This window comes from Theropithecus gelada, chromosome 10 (genome assembly GCF_003255815.1).
Source record: "Theropithecus gelada isolate Dixy chromosome 10, Tgel_1.0, whole genome shotgun sequence".
In the NCBI taxonomy this organism is placed as follows: Eukaryota; Metazoa; Chordata; class Mammalia; order Primates; family Cercopithecidae; genus Theropithecus; species Theropithecus gelada.
Genome location: NC_037678.1, coordinates 85,909,716 through 85,935,118, shown reverse-complemented (window position 1 = coordinate 85,935,118; position 25,403 = coordinate 85,909,716). Strand labels below are relative to the sequence as shown.

The following is a 25,403-nucleotide window of genomic DNA, read 5'->3' as shown; positions in this document are numbered from 1 at the left end:
TAATTCTGGGAAGAATGGTGTTGGTAATTTGATAGGATTGCATAGCTTGACTGTCAATGTTAATAACCAGGGAGTGATACTGAACTATAGCTTTGCAAATGTAAAACTAGAATTCACCTGAAAAGAAATAGAGCTTATAAAAAAAGAACCAAATAGAAATTATAGAATTGATATTGAACTGTAATTCTGAAAATGTTATCATTGGAGGAAACTGAGTAAAGCATAAATGGGATCTCATTATTCCTTACAACTGCATATGAACCCACAATTATCTCAAAATGGAAAGTTTAGCTAATTTTTTTTTCTTTTTAAAAAGAGTAACTGTCAAACTCCTTGGTGTAGTGTGGCACCATTTTATGATCCTACCAACAATGAGAGATCCAGTTTCTCTGAACTCTCACCAGACTTTGGTACTGTCAGCATTTTTCAATCTTAGCAACTCTAATAGATGTGTAGTGGTGCTCATTAGTGTTAACATTTAAATATTTTACTTATTAAAATAATGAAGATATTTTTCTAGATCTAAAATAATTCCATTCCCTTTTGGAGATGTTCCTTCTCCCCTGCATATTACCATACTCTTGTGTCTTTTTTGTTTTGGACTTGGCTTCCTGGAAACTTGTGTAAGAACTGTGCCCCATACAAGGGACTAATGTACCCTAGCTTCGTGCTGCCAGTCAGTCATACAGGCAGAGGAGGAGGGAACAACCTGGGGAAGATGCTCCTGGAAAATCAATTAGGAGCGCTGGAATGTGAGGCAGGATTGAGCTCAATTCCACCCTACTCCTGCAACGGTAAGGTCTACAGTCTAATCTAGCCCAAGTAAGGCTGTAACTGCAGGTCCTGACTCATTTTATGCCAATATGCTGAGATAAATGGTAAATCAGATCCAGGATGAATGGGGCAGACACAGAGCTCAGAAAGCTCGGAGCAGACCACACTAAATTTCCGTAAGTTCATATTAAGCAAGGCAAAAGAGCACAAAACCAGAATCTAGCATATCCCCAGAAGAGGACTGGCAAGAACAGGGCAGGCAACAAATCCAGAGAAAGATTTTCTTCTAGAATCCCTGACTCTAGGGGAAAGAAAGAATGAGAAAGGATGGAAACAACCCAGGAAGCCAAGAGACCCAGCAAGAAGGAGAAGAGCAGACCCATTCATTTTTAAATTTAAGCAATTTAGGGTCTAGGGTGATTGACAATCTCACTTCTTATTTCCATAAGAAGGACATTCATCCAATAGATAGTTGGATACCAATTTCAAACAGTAGAAAGATGACCCAGGGTTGCAGCATATAGGCCTCATTTTTATTGCCAACTACAGTTGCTATCCCCGACAAATGTGTTGTGGCACAATCATCCTTTTGTTAAGTGTTACTTAACAATTTTTAAAAATTGTTAAGTAATTAACAAATTAACAAAATATATAACAAAATAATAACAAAAATTACATCTATACTCTTTTTGTGTAAAACTCCTCACCTTCTTTTTGGTTGTAGGTAGATGTATAAACAATAAATATACCAACTTAAGATCATGTTGAATTCAAAAGAAGAAGCAAGCTACATATTTGTATAACGGTATAATAAGTTTTACTAGGAAGTGAATTTGACTCTACTTACATATTTAGACAAAATGAAATTTTTTTATCACTGCAAAAAAATAATGCTTGAGAATGTTCTATTTCCAAATCTCTTTCCATGTAGACGAGATCATGAAAAGAGCAGATGTTTCAAAATTATGGCCATTGGTTTTACATCTCAAATCCCAAGACATTAAAAAAGTGGTTTTTCTGCCAAAACGTCTATCCAATCATTATGACTTTTGCTCGTCCAGAGAAATAGGTTCTATTTAGAATATCCAGATGGCAGTAGAGTAACGTGTTTCCTGTTGAATCAGTAAGTTGTTGTTTATTGCTAAGGACTATTAAAGTTAAAAAAGAAATAAAAAGATTATGGTTCATATTCTGCTTTATTTATTTTTCTGACCTCAACTTGGAATTATGATTAGAATATTTTCTTGGTATGTTTCTCATACCAATTGTTTCAGCTCTTTTAACTGACTGCAAAGTTCATTCTTTATGTATGACATGCAGAGTACAGTTTAAGCTGTAATAGAAAAGAGGTAGCACTAGAGATTATGCTTCAAAGCATAGTTTTCCTACTATGTGATAGATTTAAATATGTCATTTTCAAGTAATTCACATGAAATATTTTATGTGTTTAAACTGTTGTGGTGTTTCTTCCTCATGAATACAATAGTTACAAGTGAAACATATGCAAACTGAGATAATAATACCATCAAAATTTATAATATCTCTTAGGTATTAGAAAAGCAAATAAAAACTTTACCCCCCAAATGAACAATGAAAACTCCTATAGAATCCTGTACTGTATTGAAAATAAAAATGTAACATTTGCATACCCTGCTCCCAAACCTAACATAGAGATGAAAGTCATTTTCTTAACATTCAAAAGCTCATAACAATAGAAATTATTGAGATACAAAAAGGTATTTCACAAATTATTTCAAAATATTTTCCTAAGCTCACAGTGGTTTCTACTCCATAATCTTAAGGGAACTTAAGAGTGAACTAAAATTTCTCAAAAATCAACACATTTAAAAAGAAAAATTTGAAAAAGGTAGTCTTCTAATCAGGTTACAAATCTAAAAATAAATGTAATAAAATGCTGCTAAATAATATTACTTTAGATTATAAACAATTGTTCATATACAATTTACATACAAATTATAAAAATACAGGTGTTCTTTGGTACGTACGCAGTATTACAAATTCTCCACATACCTCTATCTAGACACCACCACACTGTAAGTCTCCCAGAGTCTAGGTGTCAATCTATCTGAACAATATCTTAATTATTGTATATAACAATAAAGTAATAAAACTTTATTTGGATCTGACAGTCCATCTGTTAAAGCTCCTGTCATATCAAATGAATGAAAATAAATCAAACATTATTTCATAAAAATAGTTTCTGAGTTTCCTAGTATATTAATAAGGTCAAATTCTAAAGTCTATTAATAAGAGATAAATTAAGAAGTAAAAAGGTAAATTAAAATTCAATATATTTTATTAGTTTATTTCCTGTTATATAAACTTTGGAAATAAATGACTCTGTGAAATTAGTGCTAAAATAAGTGTTGGCATTTCCTAGAAATCAATTAACACTGTCCACAGGTAGTGGTAACAGGATAGGCAAAATATGACACTCTTACGTTCATAGGTCTACTGGAGGATGCAGAAAACATGTATAACAATATTCTCAAGAAAATCACTTCAGAAAAGTTTTCTTTGTGATATTCAAACATGAACTGCATTACTATCTAAAATAATAAAGCTAAGTAATAATCATTAATAAAATGAGTTGTGACATTTTAAAATTTCCTATTTTTCCCTTTTCTTATCTCTTTGAATCCCAGAAATAGGCTGTACTTTCTTATATCCAACCACATATGATTTGGTGAGGCAGCCACAGAATGATGTATTTATCGAAATATTCTAGAGGTCAGTTTTTAATCCTATCTTTAGTGCCTGTATATCCAGGCAGGTATATACGCATGTGTACACATGTGTGTGGGAGTGTGTGAGTGTGTGTGTACATTAAGTACTGTCATTCATTCCGAAGAAACAAAGTGTGGCTAGCAAGCAAGTCTTTCTTTCTGCCAAGCAGCTGCAAAAACTCATGCTTTTAACATATTTAAAATTATTTTAATAAAACCCTAATTATTCTACTGTTAAAAGGTCTATGTAGAAAATTATTTTAAATGCATAGCAAGTTCTTGTCCCCTTTTTTGTCCTCTCAAAATCTTTGGCTGGTGAAAATGTACAGGTAAGATACTATTAAGAACTAAGCAGTAGAGCTTGAATACTTAAATATGTAAATATACATGCTATTAAACATTTTCACATTCAAGAGGTCAAAACAAAGATAAATGGGAATAGACAGAGAAAAGAAAAAGGACCAAATTGCAGTTTTATGTGTATCCCTGAGCCCTGTTTGACACCAGAGAGACAGAGAAGAGAAATGGTAGCAGCCATTACTGTCTCCATTTAATGACACAAGTAAAACCTCTGAGAATCCTGGTATTTCCCAAAGGGTATGTATGATTCATGTTGTTAGAAATTATTCCAGTCAACTTAAAGAATGGAGACTCTATTGTAAAAATTTGGAGGTCAGCCCTAAAATAATTTATGTATATAACTAAAGAAAAACTGTGAGAATTATAGTTACAGAACATAAAAATATTATAAGCTTTGAACATTTTAGTATCAATAAGTTATAAAAACAGAAAGTAGAGGAAGAACAAGTAGAATAGCGTAAATGTGCTAATATTCTAATTTTGTATACAGAGGTTAAAAGATAATGCTTGAAACATCAAGTAATAGGAATTCGAGTATATAACCAAAATGTATGAGCTACATAGGTCTACTAACTTTATCCTCTTCCATAGTTGACCACTCTAGAGATTACTTGTTCTAGCAGATATGATTAAAATGTATAAGGTATTAAAACTGCTAGATGCTAGCTAGAATTCTTTTTATGTAAAATAAATTATTTGTGTAAATTCATATATTTTCATTTAGAAAAAAATACACTGTTAAACAAAACATTTAACATACATCCCTTAAAAAGTGTAAATTCAAAGAACACAATTTTTATACTTATGAAGTTCACAGACAGAGCAGGCAATTATATCTTCACTTGATAAATATTTCTGACAGGTAGTTTATTGCTACCAAATATAAATACTGAACTTTGCTTCTGCTTTTAAAGTTCATACTATCTCTTTAGGTAGAGATCTTCTCATTCATATTAGTTACTAAGAAATGCTGCTTTAGAACATATATGGTATCAAGAACGTTACAACTCATGGAATTAAATTGATTCAGTACGTTTGTGAATCTGTGTGTCTCTGTGTGTGTTACAATATGAAGCTTGAAAAGGATCACATTACTGTAAGTTCTATGACTACAGAATCATAAACCTTGTCTATATGGTATAAACACACACACACACAAACACTTCAATACCTAATATAATATTGTATTTTGAGGATAAAAAGACAGAAGCAGCTCTTTCAGGAATGGAACTTAAGCATAAATATTTTAGTTCAGGCCATAATTAAAGACTATTATACGTGCAGTAAGGTTTAAAGAATTTAAGAAAATTGAGATGTAATGTTTCATTTTACTTCACATATTTCGAGGCACCACTATTTGATGCGCACACATTTACAATAGTTATGTTTTCCTGATAAATTGTTCTTTTTATAATTATACAATGTCTCTCTTTAGCTCTAATAATCTTTCTTTGAAGTTTACTTTATCTGGTAAGAATATAACAATATTTTTTCTTAATGTTTGCATGGTATATATTTTTTCATGCTTTTAGGTTCAATCTACCTATATTTTTGTATTTGACACAAGTTTTTTATAGACAGCTTATGGTTGGGTCATGTTTTTTATCTATTATGTCAAAATCTGTCTTTTAATTAGTGTATTTAGACCATTTACATTTTTAGCTTTATTGATTCACATACCAGGCCCTTTAAAAATACATGATTAGGCCGGGCGCGGTGGCTCACGCCTGTAATCCCAGCACTTTGGGAGGCCCAGGCGGGTGTATCACGAGGTCAGGAGATCAAGACCATCCTGGCTAACAAGGTGAAACCCCGTCTCTACTAAAAATACAAAAACTAGCCGGGCGAGTGGCGGGCGCCTGTAGTCCCAGCTACTCGGGAGGCTGAGGCAGGAGAATGGCGTGAACCTGCGAGGCGGAGCTTGCAGTGGCCGAGATCTGCGCCACTGCACTCCAGCCAGGGCGACAGAGCGAGGAAAAAAAAAAAAAAAAAAAAAAAAAATACACAATTAAATGGTTTTTGTATGTTCACAGACTCATTCAACCATCACCACAATCAATTTCTGAACATTTTCTTCATCCCCCAAAGAAACTCATACCATTTGTATTCACTCCCTATTTCCCCCAACAATCAGTAATCTACTTACGGCCTCTACAGATTTACCTATTCTAGACATTTCATATAAATGGAATCATACAATATGTAGTCTTTTATGACTAGCTTTTTTTTTTCATTCAGTATAAGTTTTCCAAAGTTCATTTATCTTGTATCAGTACTTCTTTCCTTTTTAAGCATGAACAATTTTCCATTTTACAGATATATTTTGTTTATCCATTCATGAGATGGTGGACATTTAACTTGCTCCATTTTGGGGCTATTATGAATAATACCAGTATGAAAATTAATGTGCAAGTTTTTATGTAATTTTTTAAAATCTCTTGGGTATATACCTATGAGTAGAATTGCCAGCTAATATAGTAATTCCATATTTAACAATTTGATGAACTGCTATACCATTTTTCACAGTGACCGCACCATCTTACAATCCCACCAGCAAAGGGTGTTCTAGTTTCTCCTTATCCTAGTCAGCAATTCTTATTATCTGTCTTTTTTGATAATAGCTATCCTAGTGAATGAAAGTTGTTTCTCACTGTGGTTTTGATTACATTTCCCTGAGAGCTAATGATGTTCAGCATCTTTTCATGTGCCTATTAGTAATTTGAATAACTTATATGGAGAAATACCTATTCAGAACCCTTGTCTAATCCAAAATTGTGTTATCTGTGTTTTAATGAATGAGGTATAAGAGTACTTTATGTATTTTGGATACAAGTTTCTTAACAGATATATGCTTTACAAATATTTTCTCCCATTCTGTGACCTGTATTTTACTTTCTTTATGGTGTGATTTGAAGCAAAAAGTTTCCATTTTGATAAAGTCCAGTGTATGTATCTTTCTTTTAGTTGTCAGTACTTGTACTTTTGGTATCATATCTAAGACTTCACTGCACAAGGTCATGAATTTTACACCTATGATTTCTTCTGAGAGTTTTATAGCTTTAGTTCTTCCACTTAGATCTATGATCCATGTGGAGTTAATTTTTATATATGGTGTAAGGAAGGGATCTAACTTCATTCTTTTGCATGTGGATATCCAGTTGGCCCAGTACCATTTGTCAAAAACACTATTCTTTACCCCATTGAATTGTCTTGGCACTCTTGTTGCAAATCAATTGGCCATCAATTGAAGGCTTTATTTCTGGACTCTTAATTCTATTCCATCAATCTACATGTTTATCCTTAGGCCAGCCCCATGTTGTCTTCATTAATGTAGTTTTACAGTTTTAAAATCAGAAAGTCTAAGTATTCAAACTTGGTTCTTCCATTTCAAAACTGTTTGAACTATCCTGGGTCCCTTGCATTTCAATAGATTATTTAAATTTAAAGTAATAAAATTGGGTTTATTGACATATTAGGGCTTAAGACTGTCATTTTATTATTTGCTTTCTCTTTGTTTCCTCAGTTTCTCTTTTCTTACTCTCCTTTGGGTGACTTGATCATATTAAAAATTTCTATCTTGATTTCTTTATCTTTTTAAAAGTATATTGCTTTGTATAGTTTTCTTAGCAGCTGCTCTAGAAAATAACAATATACCCAGGTAACTCATCAAGTCTAATAGTATCAACGTATGGGAAGGACGGGATCAATTTCTGTTTAGCACCACTGAAATCATGGAGGGGGTAAGATGTGAGTTTTCCAGTGGTGTTTGGTAGATACTGCCAACATTTTTCTGGTGTAAAGCCACCCTTCACCTGGTCCTTTGCCTAAAGAAAACAAGACTTTCTTGGAGCTTCTTTATCTGTGCTTTCTGGCAGTTCTGGCAGTTTGGAGGCTTCTGTAGCACCTAGCTCAGGATATATGACAGATAACACAAAAATTCAAGGAACTCACTGCTTTGTAGTTCAAGTTCCAAAAATTCCTAGCAGTTCACCCTCTTCTTTTGATCTTTGAGAGACTGCCTTACCATCTTCATAGTATTATATCTAGAAATTTTTAGTTAAAAGGGAGAGAACCCAGAAGGAATGAGGCTACTCCATTTTAGTGGAACTGAAAGTAGTATTTCCTTTTAGTATTAAAAAATGCCTATTTGTGTCCTTAGACCTTCACTGATACACTCTGGTGTTTCTACCCATATCTTAGAGGGTTTGACTATTTGGGTGAAGGTCCCAAATTATTCCTTTTGTTGTTCATATGCAGGCAAACATTCATTTATATTTATCTAAAAGTAATTGTAAACATTTGAAAATAATTATATGGTTAAGTCACTTCAATTAGTTAAAACAGTTGAATGAGAACACAACAGAATATTTCAAGCAACAGCTGAGTAGAAGATTTTAATCTCATCACAACTGATGTCAGCATTCTACCTGAGGCAAAACTAATTGCAGCAGCTTCCGCCCACAGCCCCACCTCACCACATACTCACACCAGATAACCATGCAAAAGAAAATGCATGAATAAAGGGAGAGTTTTCATTTGCACCTTTACAGTCATGTATAAGCTAGAGCACAATGTCCCCCATGTAACTAACAGAAAGTGTCTATGCCCTTTCCCAGGCCTCTCCTTAGTGCCAACATCTGGGATGGAATGCTGGCTGGATGTGCTATTTTATGGGAACAAAAGGAATATAAGTTTCTTCAGGGAAATTCTAATTTAGAATCTAAATTAGAATCTAATTTAGATTCTAAATTCTAATTTAGAATCTAATTTAGAATCTCAGGTGAACCTTGAGTAAGTTACTTAACATCTCAGAACCTCGGTTTCCTTGTCTATAACATACAGGCTCCAGGAGCTTTTAATTCTCTTGAAGAATTAAATGAAAGTATATACCTCTCAGAGCTAGTACCTGGCTCAGAAAATGCTAAATAAGTATATATTTGAGCCCCTGATTTGGCACTGACAAAATAGTGGAACTGGAGGAGCTCACATAACTCAGGAACACCAGAATTGGTTTAAATTAGAATTCCCCCAAATTCTACTAGAATTTTAAAAGAATATATTCTACTACTAGAATTTGGGGGAATTCTAATTTAAACCTATATATTACTTTAATTGTTGTGGGTACATAGTAAGTGTATATGTTTGTGGAGTACATGAGATGTTTTGATATGGGCATATGCAAAGTAAAATAATCACATCATGGAGAATGGGGTATCCCTCCCCTCAAGCATTTATTCTTTGGGTTACAAACAACCCAATTACACTCTTGTAGTTTTTTTAAAAATATATAATTCATTGTTGACTATAGTCACCTTGCTGTACTATCAAATCGTATGTCTTATTCATTCTTTCTGGGTTTTTTTAATACCCACTAACCATCCCCCCCTACCTCTAACCTACATATTTGAAGGAAGTAAGTCTCCCCAAAATATTAAAACAAACAAAAAACCTGGGTCTCAAAACACACATGCATTTAATATGAGTAGATATAAAAATTTAAACTCTCCTGATAAATCTTTCCTTACAGGTGATCAGATTTCAAGTATACTTTTTCTAAAAATACATTCAGGGACAAATGTTAAGAACTTTTATTTTAATTCTGTACTATTTTCCCCCTGAGAGTTGTTAAAGGACTAAAAGGAATTTTAAAATAATGTTTAGAAAATGTAAAGATTCTTTCATACATATCTCTTAGGCATAAGTGGCAGAATTCAGGTAATTCAGTACATACTCATCCCTCCATCTTCCCCAGTGCTCTCTGAAAACTGGAGGGTAGTTTGGGGTTAAGTGAAGTTTCTGAAGATCAAACAACTGTCATAAGTTCTACTGTTTTGGCCTACAGAGCCATGGGAGCACTTGAAACTATGATTCCAGTTTATCAAATATAATGTTCTCCAAAAGAGTAAGTCAGATTCTCCAGGTTAGAATTCTGGAATTCTCACCACAGATGGGTTGCACAGCCCTGGCAAATCACTTAGCTGTCTGAGCTTCAGTCTCCCAGCTAAGTGGCAACAGCAGCACAGCACATTACACCACATTCAATAAGAATTTTCTCATCTAGCCTGACCACACCCTTCAGAGTCAAAGGAAATGTCAGCCATCATTACTGACCTCTTAAGGACAGATAAATGAGGGTTCTGAAAATATTGGCGTTTCCCAAAGGGTGATATACAAATCATAGATGATTCATAGGCAACCTTGGAGAAAGGAGAACTACTGACTTTGAGGAATGAAGAGAAAAACTGGCAAAAGAGAGGGACATGGGGGAGAAACTGAATCCCCAAATAATAGCAGCTAGCAAATATTAAGCTGGCAAATGAAGGGATTAAAAAGGAGCAAAACAGCTGTAGAAGACCTGGGAAATGATCCCTTCAAGAAAGTTGAGTTCTGTGAACAGCTGATTCATAATGCCTTTGAGGGCCAGGAATTTCAACACTGAATAGTAACTTAAACTCTGTGATAAATGGAAAACCATGCACAGAATTTTGAAATGTCTTAGACCATGGAAGGAAATAAGCATAGAAGGAAAGTTCCCTGATTTCTTACTTCAAAATGGACCAGGTCCTACCTCATGTAAGGCCAACTTTGATGGTCATTATCCAGCTTCCCATGACCTAGGACTCTAAATTCCACTTCTGTAGGTTTGGAGTAGGTGCAATCATGCACTATATAACAACGTTTTGATCACTGATGGACTGCATATACAAGGTGGTCCCATAAGATTATAGTGGAGCTGAAAAGTTCCCATTGCATAGTGATGCCATAGCCATCATAACATCATAGCACAATGAATGATGCTGATGTAAACAAACCTACTGTGCTGCCAGTCATACAGAAGTATAGTACATACAATTATATACAGTACATAATAATTGATAATGAAAGACTATGTTACTGCTTTATGTATCTACTATACTATTGATTGTTGTTTCACAGTATACTTCTTCCACTTACAAAAAAAAAAAAAATAACTATTAAACAGCCTCAGGCAGGTGTTTCAGGAGGTATTGCAGAAGAAGGCACTATTATTATCATAGGACATGACAGCTCCAAGCATGTATTGGCCCTGAAGACATTCCAGTGGGAAAAGATGTGGAGGTGGAAAACAGCAATATTGATGATCCTAGTCCTGTGTATGCCTGGACTAGTGTTTCAGAATTAGTGTAAAACTAATTAGTTAAAAACTAATTCAGAATCTGTTTTTAACAAAAAAAAATTAAGTAAAAAAATGAAATTTTAAAATGGAAAAACCTTAGAAAATAAGGATATAAAGAAAAAAATTTTGTACAGCTGTACAATGTATTTGTGCTTTAACCTAAGTATTATTGCAAAAGAGTAAAAAAGTTAAAAATAATTAAAAGTACATAAAGTAAAAAAGTTACAGTAAGCTAAGGTTAATTTATTATTGGGGAAAGAAAAAATATTTTTAATCCATTTAACAGAGCCTAAGTCCACCATGTTTATAAAAGTCTACAGTAGTATACAGCAATGTCCTAGTCCTTCACATTCACTCACCAGTCACTCACTGACTCATCCAAAGTTACTTTCAGTCCTGCAAGCTTCATTCATGGTAAGTGGCCTACACACCATTATCATTTCTTAATCTTTTGTGGCATATTTTTACTGTACCTTTTCTGTGTTTAGATATGCTTAGGCATACAATACTTACCATTTTGTTACAATTGCCTACGGTGTTCACTACAGTAACATGCTGTACAAGTTTGTACCCTAGGAGCAGTAGGCTGTACCATATAGCCTAGGTACGTAGTAGGCTATCCCATCTAGGCTTTTGTCGGTTCACTCTATGAAGTTCACGCAACAACATAATTGCCTAATGACCTATTTTTTCAGAATATATTCTTATCTTTAAGCAATGCATGACTGTGTTTTTAATAAGACTCTCTACTGATGCTGAAGCCCAACAAAGTCTGAAATCCTCATATACCATGTGCACTTTACTCTTCTTGTAGTTAAATCTATTTTGGGATAGAGGGTAGTCATTTGCTACTTTTCTGAGAAAGAGGTGCCTTCTCTATGATCCTTATCTGCCCCACCCTCACCCCCACATAGAGATATGAATACTTTAAATTTTACTGTATTATAAAGATAAAAACAAGTAGCACAAGTGAGAACTCAAAGCGTCATTGAAATGAAATGAATGAAAAATTGAGTCATTTTTGAGAAAACCTAGGAACCACTGAATTATTCCAAGGTCACATGAAATAAAGGATAAAAAACAAATGTTCAGATTCCAGGTTCAGCATGCCAGTCATTATGCTTTCTGATCTCCCTGAGGAGAAGTCTTTGTCATTTTTAAGGAAAAGGATAAAAAGCATATACTTTTATCTGTAAAAAGGATTAAAGAAATTAAACATTTTTATTAAGTGCAATATTCAGTCAGTGCTATCTTGAAAACAATTTAATACTTCACTGAAAAAAGTGAAATAAGCAGAGTTTTACCTTTAAAATAACTCCAGACACATTCATGCATATACAGTATCAAAAGAATGTTACAAAATTACAGCCAACGTTAGAGCAGAAACTGGATAACAGCTCAGGAAAACACCATTCAAAATTGAAAGTTAATTAAAATTCAAATGAGAGAATATTAAGTTGCCTTTTTATCTTTTATAATTTTAATTTTACTCAATAAACACAAAGGTCTATTCTTATATATTCCTTTTCCAAAACATCCAATGTATAGCTATATCTCAATGGCAATCCACCACAAAAGTTGTGCAGGGAAGTTTTCCCTTCCACTTGGGCCATCTTTGCAAAAGGTAATAGTTGTGATGCGCAGTAGTGAACACCCTCAATCAATCTGTATTCCAGGCCACCTGGCATATTTGTAAACAAAAATATATTGTCAAAATAATATGTCTATTTTCTTTAACATAACTTACAATGTCAGAAATTATGAGGTGTGAAGAGAATTGTTCTTTACTACGTTCTACATCTGATTCCATTACAAGAGAAGAAAAACATTTTCATGACATTCATCTGTTGCAGTGAAAGCAATACCATCTTTTCAACTATATATAATTTAATATCATTATTTAAATCAATATTTGAAAACTAATAAAGAGGCCGGGCGCGGTGGCTCAAGCCTGTAATCCCAGCACTTTGGGAGGTCGAGACGGGCGGATCACGAGGTCAGGAGATCGAGACCATCCTGGCTAACACGGTGAAACCCCTTCTCTACTAAAAAATACAAAAAACTAGCCGGGCGAGGTGGCGGGCGCCTGTAGTCCCAGCTACTCGGGAGGCTGAGGCAGGAGAATGGCGTAAACCCAGGAGGCGGAGCTTGCAGTGAGCTGAGATCTGGCCACTGCACTCCAGCCTGGGCGGCAGAGCGAGACTCTGTCTCAAAAAAAAAAAAAAAAGAAAACTAATAAAGAGATTATTGAAGCACAAGTTGATTTAATTTACACTATACTCTACAACTATGCACTGCATCAAGGAACCAATTCCATTACATTTTGGATCCAATTCCTAGGACAAGTTAAATCTTAATTTTCATGTTTCCCAAAACAATCTACATGATAAAATTGCACAAAAAGACTGAAAGAGCTTGATAACTGCTTGAATGGAGACCTTATATCACAGAAGTTACTCATCCAAACCTATTAACAGTTACATTCATTGAAAAAGGAAAAAAATCATAATTTCCCCCTCCAACTTGAGTATCTTCTGCATAAAAAGAAAGGGTAACAGCAAATATAAGCAGTTCAAAAAATAATGCAATTAGTTACTAGTATTCATTTGGAATGAAATTTATGAGGAAGCAGAGCATCATTAGGCTTCAAAACAAAACTGCTAATGATAAAACATGCAAATCTCCAGTCAACATCTCTAATCGCATTCTACTATGCCTCCTTGCTTTCAGTTTCCACCTAAGGCCATTTAATACTGACTATGATCAGATACTTTTCCAGGAACTGGGGTTATAAAGATGTGCAACAATAGACGTAAACTATAAACCCTGCTTTTGTGAATTTAGAGTCCAAAGCCCTTATGTTTCTTTCCAAATAGGGAGAGGGCTTTTCTTGGTACTCCTTTTAGCTAAAACTATTTAGTAGGAGGGGGAAATTTATTTCTCACAGTTCTGGTGGTAGGAACGTTCTAAGCTCAAGGCACTAGCAGATTTGGTGTCTGATGACAGACTGCTTTCTGGTTTATAGACTTATGTCTTCTCTTCTCACTGTGTCCTCGTATGGCTGAAGAGGGAGGGAGAGAGGTCTCCAAATGACCTAATTATCTTCCAAAAGCCCCACCTCCTAATACAGTCGCATAGGGTATTAGGATTTCAACATAAAAATTTTCAAAGGGACGCAAATATTCAGTCTATAGCATAAAGAGAAGGGAAGGAAAGTGAAGGAAGGGACAGAGAAGGGAAAGGAAGGCCATTAAATTAGAGGTGAAGCTGAATGATAGACTACATGGGCTTAAAGGTGTAATTGGGCTGGGCGCAGTGGCTCACACCTGTAATCCCAGCACTTTGGGAGGCCGAGGTAGGCGGATCACCTGAGGTCAGGAGTCCAAGACCAGCCTGGCCAACATGGTGAAACACTGTCTATACTAAAAATACAAAACTTAGCTGGGCATGGTGGCACGTGCCTGTAATCCCAGCTACTAGGGAGGCTGAGGCAGGAGAACTGCTTGAACCTGAGAGGTGGAGGTTGCAGTGAGCCAAGATTGTACCACTGCACTCCAGCCTGGGTGACAGAACAAGACTCTGTCTCAAAAAATAAACAAATAAATAAATAAATAATTTTTTTTAAAAAGATGTAATTGCTATGAAAATGGTTATAAAAAGGTATAACTGATATGAAAATTGTTATCAATGTGTCAGTAATACTGTGCATTACTAACAATGGTTATAAATTAAGAGCTTTCATTACAATGATATTTGAATGACTGTAAGATTTGAGTTTTTCAAGGGCAAAGATCACATTGTATTCCTTTTTGCATCTCTAGCGCCTAAGCATAGTGACTGACATAAAATAAATACCTGGTAAATGTTGAGTCAATCAATGACTAAATCCTACCTAATTATCATGGATTGGGCACAGGGCTAAAATTTATTAATTCTGACTTTGCCTTGAAAATGTCTGAAAAAAATAAGTAGAAATAATCTTCCATGCATAATTATCCCTATGTGATTTAAAAGAAATCACATAAAAATTACCAAAATAATCATGACAATCAATTTTATAGCAAGGCAATAAACAATTGAAAATGCTTGATGTAAAAATATTACTTATTTAGATATAAGACAGGTGATAAGAACAGTTTACAAAACACATTAATAATTTTAATTTAAAAGAAAACTGGTATATACAGTATTTATTCTGAGGTTTACTTTTTTCTATTTCATTATTTTGTTAAGACAATATGATATTAACATTTAAAGAGGTCAAAGAATATGTGAAGAAACTATCTCTTCTTAAGTAATTCTTCCTCTCTCCCCATATGTAAATTCTAGCTCAGCCTATAAACTCATTGGATACTTGATACCACCAATAAATCAAGTGTGGTTTGTTCTCTGATAATGTCTCAGACGAGAACGGTGTGCATGGCAGTCATTGCTGGTGCACTGCCCAGATCCCATGACTTGGACCATTTCGGTGCTGTTGGTACGACTTCTAGAACATGTGTCTCTTTGCCTGAGGGCTCCGTCTGGCCACTAGAGTGGGTTTTCTTTGCCTGTAGGCATGAAGCGCCATAACTTCTGGGAAATTCATGTCCTCCAGTGCTCTCATCCTTTAGGTGGGATAGCTCCGAGGCACGCGCAGAGTTCCCCAGTAGAAACAACCCTTCATTGCTCCAGGTTAAGTTGCTTGTCACCCTTTTTTTAGCCTCATTCATTCCCTTTCTTATTTCCCCCACTCCTCTGTTTGTATAATATTTCCAGGGATCACTCAAGGTGAATTGTTAGCATTCTAATCTAAGAAAAACAAAACTAAGATGATATATTTTACAGTGTTAGCTTTATAAGATAAATGCAAAAGGTGAAAATGATGAAAAAATAAGATATAGTAGAAATGCTTCATACCAGTATTCTGAATGTAAATCTGAGTTTATAATTGGCAGTCGGGGTAGAGGGAAAACTACCATGGCGTAATCATTTACTCAAGAAACAGCAAATATTTTTCATACTCTGATTCTAAAAACGTAAAGAAGGCACAGCCTTTGCTCTGAAGAAATAAAAGTCTTATGAGAAAGTCAGATACAAAGTGTGAAGGGGCCAAGTCTCCAAATATGGCCCCAATAATTCCTCCAATTTTTTATGCAAGCCCCTTTGCGATGTGGCTTTGCCTCTCCTCTAATCAAGAGTTGTAGTCTATTTTACCATCTCTTTAATTCTGAGTTGGCCCTTTGATTTGCTTTCAGCAACCAAATGCAGTGGAAGTAATATCTGGGATTACTACTCTATCCCTAAGTTGGACTGGCACTTTCACGTGCCCCTCTTGGAGCCCAGCATGGTCATGCTGTAGGTCCACACTAGACTGCAGGATGATTAGAGCCACACAGAGGAGACACTGGAAGAAGAGAAGCCATTTTGGACATTCCAGTCCCTCTTAAGTTGCAACTGTATAAGTGACCTCAGATACATAATCAAGGAGGAGAATCTCCCAGCTGAGCCCAACCAAGCTACAGGATCATGGGAAATAAGAAGTTGTTTGAAGCCAGCAAGTTTTGGAGTGGTTTGTTAAGCAATAACAGATAACTGATTCAACAAGCAATTACAGTGCAGTCTGATAATTCCACTCCTCGGATGACATCTCTCTGCTTCACGTGTCTCAGTCCCACCAGGCTAGCCCTGGCGAGGAGACAGCCAGATCAGGAGCCACTGCTGCCACATCAGGAAAAAGTTCCAGTTTCACTCTACCATCCAACACCTAGCCAGACTCGGTTTGCAGTTCAGTTGACTGAAGAGGAACAAAATAGGACAGCTCAAAGAATAAGCCTTATATAACATCTGCCTAAAGGAATTTATGACCCTGGAAGAGATAGAGCAGATCAGAAAAAAAGATCTGTGCATATGTGATCTGTATGATGGACTTTGTTTATGGGGACCGAATTCAGTTTCTGCCATGCATACACATTTATCAGGAGGGCTATACAGATAACTGGTTGGTGAGATCTTTCACATTCCACCCCTGCATGGAGCCAGTTGATGCAGCACTGCTTACAACCTATAAGATTAAGCGAGCCAGGCTCTCTCATCTGACTTCAAGTGAGCCACATTTTTGGTGGTTTTTGATTGTTTGTCACTGAGCCCAAAGAACCAGGCATTAGGAATTAAAATCATGCACAAAAGTTTCCTACGAATTTCCGGATGGCTGCAGATGTTGGGGGAAAAGTACGTGATATTTTAGAAACTTAGGGGGAAAAGTAGGATCATATTTTTATGTAAAGCCTGGACCCAATGTTTAAAAATATAATTGTATTTAGATCTTGAAAAAAAAAAGAGAAAATACAGATATTGGGTGAGTACCTACTGTAAGATAACACTGTGCAGGGACTAACCAAAGATACACAAAATGCAATTGCTGCCATAAACACACATTTTTGCTAGGAAAATGGCTATTATTTGTAATGATTAAAGGATACCCAAGTTATGTACAGTATAATTATGACCCTATGGACAAGAAAAGTTGAGAGAATAAAACATGGAAGTGTAGGCTAGAAGAAGGAGTTTAGCTGAGATCAAAGGAGGCGAAAGTTGTGATCAAAAGAAGGAAAAGCCAACCAGGTAGGGGGAAGAGTTGAGTAAAAAGGCAGGAGGCTAAACAGGGATGACAATCAGGATCTGTCTGACAGAGCAGTGGAAAATGTGGATAGCAAGATGTAGTCTCTATTTTCTTACTCCATAATCCTAAAACAAGTTCCCTAAAAATATATGATGGATATTGGCCCTTGTTTCCTTTGAACCAAAGTATTAAGAGAACCACTTATGAACAGTAGCAAAATATTGCCCATCTTCTAATTACTGTTGAAAAGCAGATTTGCAAAATGTTTGCTTCTTTTTTCTCCTGGGGGATTCTTTCTTCTATTTTGTGGCAGAGAACATACCAGTCAACCACATGCATGTTGCTATGACTAGGATATAGCTGCTGAAACAGCTAGCCTTAATACTTAATGCTATCAATACCAAAAAATTCTAGCAATTACTTCATATTTCCATTTGCAACAAATTTTTAGTATATTTACAGAGAGTTTCAACAGTTCCTAGTATCTACAATGTGGATGGATAGCATCTTATGCTTTGAAAATTAATAGGGAGACCTGATTCCCTGGACTTACTTAAACATAGCTAATATATTATTACCTTAATACTTTGTTCCCATTCATCAAAATAAAAAATAGAGTGCATTTATAAATTTAAATGAAACACTGATTAGAGTTTAAATTTTCTCTTTTAAACTATGAGCGGTCAGTCAATGCAATTCCATCTTTGTTAAATGTCTAGAACATGGCTAAAATAATATATGTGTACATGTATACAGATATCTCTACACCCATATATGTAAATACTAGTTTATGGCTTGTATAGATTCTGAGATTTATTAAATAAGACACCTTCACTGCTTCCCAGAGATAATAGTTACCTGACATATACAATTCTAAATGAGGTACCTTATCTCTCTCTTCCACACCTTCAAATTAATAGTGTTTTCCTAACACTCATTGCAATTTCTCAAAAGTGAACTTTAACAAACAAAGCATTTAGATGTTATGAAATGCACTATCTTAATGTTCATAAAAGTTATTGCTTACACCCTGCATGATTACTTAATTACTATGATTCAATTATCAACAAAACAAAATGCAGAAAGTAGATCTCACTTGCTTTCTTGCCCAGAAGCCACATCCCATAATTAAATTGGAAGATGGTAAAAAATCTCCTCAAACAATGCAAGGGACCGGTGGAGCTGTTCATTCTGCTCATTACCCTTGGGTTACAGCTGAATCAGATCCTGTAGGCTGTAATGACTAGATCACCTGAGACCAAGGCTGCTAGTTAAGTGCACACTGCTTTAGGAAGTGAGTTCAGAGGAATGAAAACTGGACTCCCAGATCCAAGGAGCAGCCACCAATACCCAGAACCCACCCAGGTACCAGACAGGGTACCTGCATAGAACTCTGTGCCCAATAAAATGATCCATTGGCCTGGGCAAGAATAATCTCAAACCTGTAGGGTAAATTGTGTGTACGGGTAGGCAGAGACCACAGTGTCTTTTTTCCTAGACAGGCTTCTCCCTACATTTAATCATTTACACTTATATTTCATCTCTCAGGGAGTGAATATAGTGTCCCCATCTTCATCAAGTGGTCTCATCATCATCATGATCATTATCATCATCATCTGGACAGACACTATTAGTGCTCCGCCCATATGCCCTCAGCTCTTACCATTTCAGGCAGGCCAAGCTGATTTCCAACTGTTAGCACTTGTATTTCATTGCCTGAAAGCTTCTCTGCCTGCCAAAGACCACGCTGCCTATGCAAGTGGCAGGCTGCAAATGCCAAGGAATTAATACCCCCACAGAGCAGTCCTCACCTAATGACTGGCAGGAGTTCATGGATAAATACTCCAGCTCCCTTATCTCTAGTGGGAAATTCTGTACACTTGACTCTCAGAATGCCACAGCATCATTAAGCTCCAGTTGCCCTCCTTATTGGCTTTTTTCCTTCTCTGCCTTACTTTTTCACTTCCCTATCAGTGTTCCTTGAGATTACCTCTTACATAAATTACTCATAGGAGAATCTTTGTCTCAGGGTTTGATTCTCAAGCAACTCAAATGGAAATCATCATCATCATCATCACAACAATAATAAGAGCACTCACTACTTACTGGGTTCCTCCTATATGGACTTGAAACTTTTACTCATTATTGTATTAAACTTTTAATTCTCACACATATAGCTATATTACCCATGCCTTATAGCCAAAAAAAAAAGAGAGGCATGGGAGATTTAAATACGTTGCTGAGATCTAGATCACGGAATTAATAAGATTAGAAGACAGAATCTGTCCGATTTCAAACTCATTTCGCTCATTCTACCATACTATGCTGCCACCCCTAGAAAGTAAAATTAAAATTATTTAAAAACAAAATTCACATGCTGAGCCCTACACTATTTTCTAAAAAAAAAAAAAAAAAAAAATAGAAGGAATCATTTTTATTTCAGCTACTTAATAATAAATATCCAAGAATACATTTATCAACCTAACGATAGTTTCAAAAAGAGTCATCAGAAAGTGAAGTGGATAGTATATCCACATGGAACATTCCTCCACTTAATGTTTGGCAGTGTTTCCTTTTTGCCACATTAGCCTTTTACAGGAGCAGGAGACTTCCTTTAGAGGAGGGATAATGTCTTATTTGTGTCTGGATTCCCAGGAAGAAGCCAGCCAAATAGACATTTAGTGAATATTAGTTGAATTGACTGTCTTGAGGTCTACTAAATTGTAATGATATGGACATGTTTGAGGGAAATTAGTTTTTATAAGACTTCATCTGGATGCAAAGGAGACTGATAGGAAACAGAAACCTTAGAAAATGAGGAGAAATGAAATCCATGATCTTCGCTAAGTATTACCTATAGAGAAAAGGACTTGTATGTCAAAGACATCTGATATTGTAATGTAAGTGGTGTTTTGATATAATACTATCTTAAAACTTTTGACTTAATGATATTTTCAACTTATAATATCATTATCAGGATATAACCCCGTTGCAAGTTGAGGAGCATCTGTATTTACAATTAAGTTACTTTTAATAGGTCTACAAACTCCTATTTATAACTGTAAAACAGAAGTTTCTAAGTGTATGGAAGAAACAGTCCATGAGAGAAAAACAGAACTTTTAATTTTATCAATATGCCAATTATTTTAAAAACTATATATGAACAAACATTAAAATCCTAAATGGCTTCACCTTACAAAGTGCAGAGTAAAACTATACCCAGTTAAAATTAATTCATACCCTACATATAAGAGCTTAAAAGATGTAAAACTTAAAGAGACCAAGGAATATTATTTGAGATAGACTGGTTGTGTAAAAATACAGTTATAAATTGCATGCGTGATAACTAGTTATAAATCTCATGCTGTTCTGTTCTGTCCTGCCTCGGATTTGAATCATCACTTTGTCCAGCGTGTCCACTCTGTATACACTACCAGTCCATTAGTCACTTACATCATCAGATAGGAAAACCTAATATATATAGGGTTTGGTACTATCTGTGGTTTCTGGCATCCACTAGGGGTCTTGGAATGTATGCCTTGAGAATAAGGGGTGACTATTGTATAGAACAGAGAAAGAAAACAAGGTACAAAAGGGACAATTTTCTACAGAAAAATTTAAAAATCCCATAATTACATTTCAAAACCATAATTGGTTGTTTTAACATAAAAGATTATTTTAAAATTAAACCTATAGCAGAATCTAAAAATTATAGTAATTTACCATTTCATTAATTCATTATGTAAAATTGTACACTTAAGGTAGGAAGAAAAACTTTCCAAAAAGTAGAAACAGTATGAATATTGTCATATTTAATTGCAGATTATTTTACCCTATGTCCTATTATAAAAATTTTCAATCATGCAGCAAAGTTGAAAGAACTGTAGAGTAAAATCCCATGTACCCACCACCTAGATTCTCCCATGACTATTCTATTGTGCTTTTTTTTTTATCACATATCTATTAATTTAACCATCCTTCAATCCACTGGTTAATCCATCTGGTTTTGGTACATTTCAAAGAGATTTTCAGACACAGAAAAATTCTCCTTAAATACTTTTGCATGCATATGATTAATTATAATTCAACATTTGCTTCTACTTTATATTAAATTTACATACAATGAAATGCAAAAATCTTAAGTATTCATTCATTGAATTTTGATAAATATGTGTATCTGTGAACACCCAAACTCCAATCAGTATATAGAACATTAAGTCATGGATTATTCTGAGGAAAATAAAAACTTAATATAAGCTCCTTTTTCTTTTCTCTAATCCAAAATATTTAGAATGTTTAAAGTGAAACAAGAACATAGTTTTTCCTTAACCTCAAAAAATATTTTCAACTCCATTTCAGTAAATAAATAAAGAACAGCACATGAAGTGATGCCTATGGATTAGCTTGATTTAGAGCAGGGATATTACACCAAACATTGACAGTGCCATGTTGGCAACATATACATAGGAGTGAGGTGAGGGAAAGACAAAAGGGAGTGATGGCAACTGTGGTCAACACACCAACATTCAGCTCCAGCTAACTGATGCCATGCAGGCATAGGTGTCTCACGTCAGCAAACCTTCAGGCTATTCAAGAAAGGCTGGGAATCCAGATTTTTATGTGCAATATATTGAATTTCTCAAATGTTAACAATGAAATTATACATCTTTGAAACATTATGTGGTTTAGTAAAATTGGGTCTGTAAATCTCCCAGATTACATTCTGTAGTTTTGAGTTTCATGCCATTTGATGACTTGTGGTTCCCCTGTAGTAGTATTACGATCAGATCATATTCTGAGTCAACAGATGAATCTTAGAATCATATGATTTAAAGGATCTATTAATCAATATTTTTAAGACATGTAAGACTTGAGTGGTTAGATATACCAGATATACCATATACTATTACAACAGATAAACATAAAAACCAAAAGCAAACAGTAATACATCTCTTTCTCCTCAGGAAACATAACCACACAAAATGAAACCAATAATACCAGGGGTTTTATAGACACCATTCCCTCTCAAGCACATCATTTTGTTCACATATCCATGCATTCATTATATAATGTGTATGTGTGTATGTGTGTGCTGTGTGCTGTGTATATATGTGCTAGGCACTGTCCTAGGTCTGAAGATACAAGAGTAAGTAAAAGAAAAAAACCAGTTTTATAGAGTTTAGTTCAGGAAAGATAAGACAATAAGTTCATAATATGCCTTGTGATTATAATAGGAGAAAAGTAAAGCATGGTACATGTGGGAGGTTTATATGAGATGGTTGGAGAAGACTTCCCTGACAAGATGGACTCTGAAGGGAGATAAAAGGAAGAAACAGAGAGGGAGCACTAAAAATATCCTGGGGAGGAGAGATCCATGCAGACAGAACTTGCCAGACTAAATGGGAAGACCTTAAATGCACCTCTAAAAAGTATGTCACCAAATGCAAATTAATATATATGTGCTCCCCCTTCAGAGTACCTATTGTCACATAAAGTATATACAAATTGAGAGTGAAAGAACAAACATACTATTTTGGATTTAAGACTATGAAACCCTAGCAAGGCTTTATTACAAGCTTATTATTCAGAGGGATCAATTCTGTAATTAAGATGTAATACGATTTACAACTTCTGATGTACACTTTTTGCAGAATGCATTCACCACATAAAGATATCCCCTACCAACAGAATTCATAAGCACTAGATATTGCCAGGTGAAGTAAGATGGGGCTAATTATGGACAGTTGGCAGACCACTTTCATACAGAAAAATGGAATCTATATGAAGAATGAGAACATGAGCTCATTATACAGTCTTCAGAGATTATGCCTGATTTTTCTTTCCTTGAGCCTCTCCTAATGTAGAGCACGGTTATGAAAGTTAAAGAACCTCTCTGTTGCCAGCCCCTCTAAGGGTGCTGATAGCAGGTGGTGCTAATGTACCTCGACACAGGATTTCCTTGCTCAGAAGCTCAAAATAGGTAAAAGGGATTATGGCAACATCTTCACCTGACCCAGCAACAGCCCTGTCTTTTGTCACCCATCATGCCAGATTCAGAAAAGTCGATCTAACATTTCAATCAGAGACTGGCAGAATTTGCCTTTTTATACCTGTCAAGATTGAAGGTAATTGTGCTCCCAAGGCCATTCCACTTGAAGGAAATATATGGAAATTAGAAATATACCACATTCTGAAAGAAACTGCCAGTTTCTGAGCGCCTTTGTGAACTCTCTTTTTCTATTTAATATAAAAATAGAAGGGGAAGGGCAGGGGAAGGGTTAGGTTGGAAGCACACAGTGAAATATGTTTGACTGCCTGCAAAGTCACCACATTGAAGCTGCTACTGCTTCTTGCCTTGACATAAACACTTCATAGTCTCCAATTATATTAATTGCTCATGTGGTAAAAAACCATCTGGGGTAGTAAACACAACTGAGTTCACAGACATGATAAACTTGGAAACATCCTGAATGCAAACAAGGGCAACATAAAGATGTTATCCCAACCTTTTTAGTTTCAGAGTTTTATTTTTAATAAATTGGGACTCTTTTTAAAACGATGGCTATGTTATTAATTAAGGACATTGCCATAATGTCTTTAAAACTGTATGTGAATATATTTACAATATTACTGGTAACTGAAACTAAACCATAATTCTCTGTGAGTTATGAGACTATTAGGATCTTTAAAAGAAGGGCAAAGCAGTCTCAAAATGTAAAAGATCCCAATGTGTTCACATGGTAAACAGATTTGCTTAGCATCCAGGAACTGGCCACAGCTGCCATTACATCTAATGCTTTCCTCCCAATCTACCTCTCTACTCTACTAATGAGTGGGAAAAAATATGATTCACATCCTAATCAGAATGTGCTACCTCTGTATTTGGGTACGAAGCAAGACCTAAGTTCTAAATTTCTCTGAAGGAAACAAAGTAAATTGTCTATACATTAGCATGTATAGACAGTTTATTTTTGAGTTCTCAGTGCTTATCAAAAATAGAGGATTTATGGCATATACGTTGACTATATCTCTTTAATTTTTTAAAAAAGTTATTCCCTAGGGAAACTTAGAAGTAACTACTTTGTGGCCGGGCGCGGTGGCTCAAGCCTGTAATCCCAGCACTTTGGGAGGCCGAGACGGGCGGATCACGAGGTCGAGAGATCGAGACCATCCTGGCTAACACGGTGAAACCCCGTCTCCACTAAAAAAAATACAAAAAACTAGCTGGGCGAGGTGGCGGGCGCCTGTAGTCCCAGCTACCCAGGAGGCTGAGGCAGGAGAATGGCGTAAACCCGGGAGGCGGAGCTTGCAGTGAGCTGAGATCCAGCCACTGCGCTCCAGCCTGGGCCACGACAGAGCAAGACTCCGCCCAAAAAAAAAAAAAAAAAAATAACTAATTTGTTTGAGGAAGCATTTTTATGAAATACCTTAGTGGCATGAGTGCTGATATATTGATCTGTGCAGAAATGAGCCCAATCATGAATAGCTGGTTTTCAGGGCCTTCATATTATCCCCCTTCCCTAAATGGTCAAATCCAGTCCTTTTCGCACAGGTCCTTCCCTCACTCTCCCATCACTCTCCCTTCTTCTATCACCACTCCTGGCTACATCCCTAGTGGAAAAGCAGGAGTCAAGGGAGGATGGCCAGAAGAAGATATTTCTAAAATTCTGTGTATGATTATTGGTCAGAAAAGATAAAAGAGGTGTCAACTTGTATATGTGGGTACTTTCTTCAGGAAAGAAGTGCTATGCCTTTTCCTCCCCCT

General features: G+C 35.6%; 1 protein-coding gene and 1 pseudogene across 4 annotated transcripts in view; one reads left to right on the top strand and one right to left on the bottom strand.

Moving 5' to 3' along the window:
* Nucleotides 1-25,403, bottom strand: part of MACROD2 (MACRO domain containing 2) — a 2,143,045-nt gene that overhangs the window by 1,532,845 nt on the left and 584,797 nt on the right. The window lies entirely within an intron of this gene.
* Nucleotides 16,653-17,162, top strand: LOC112633141 (annotated as a pseudogene).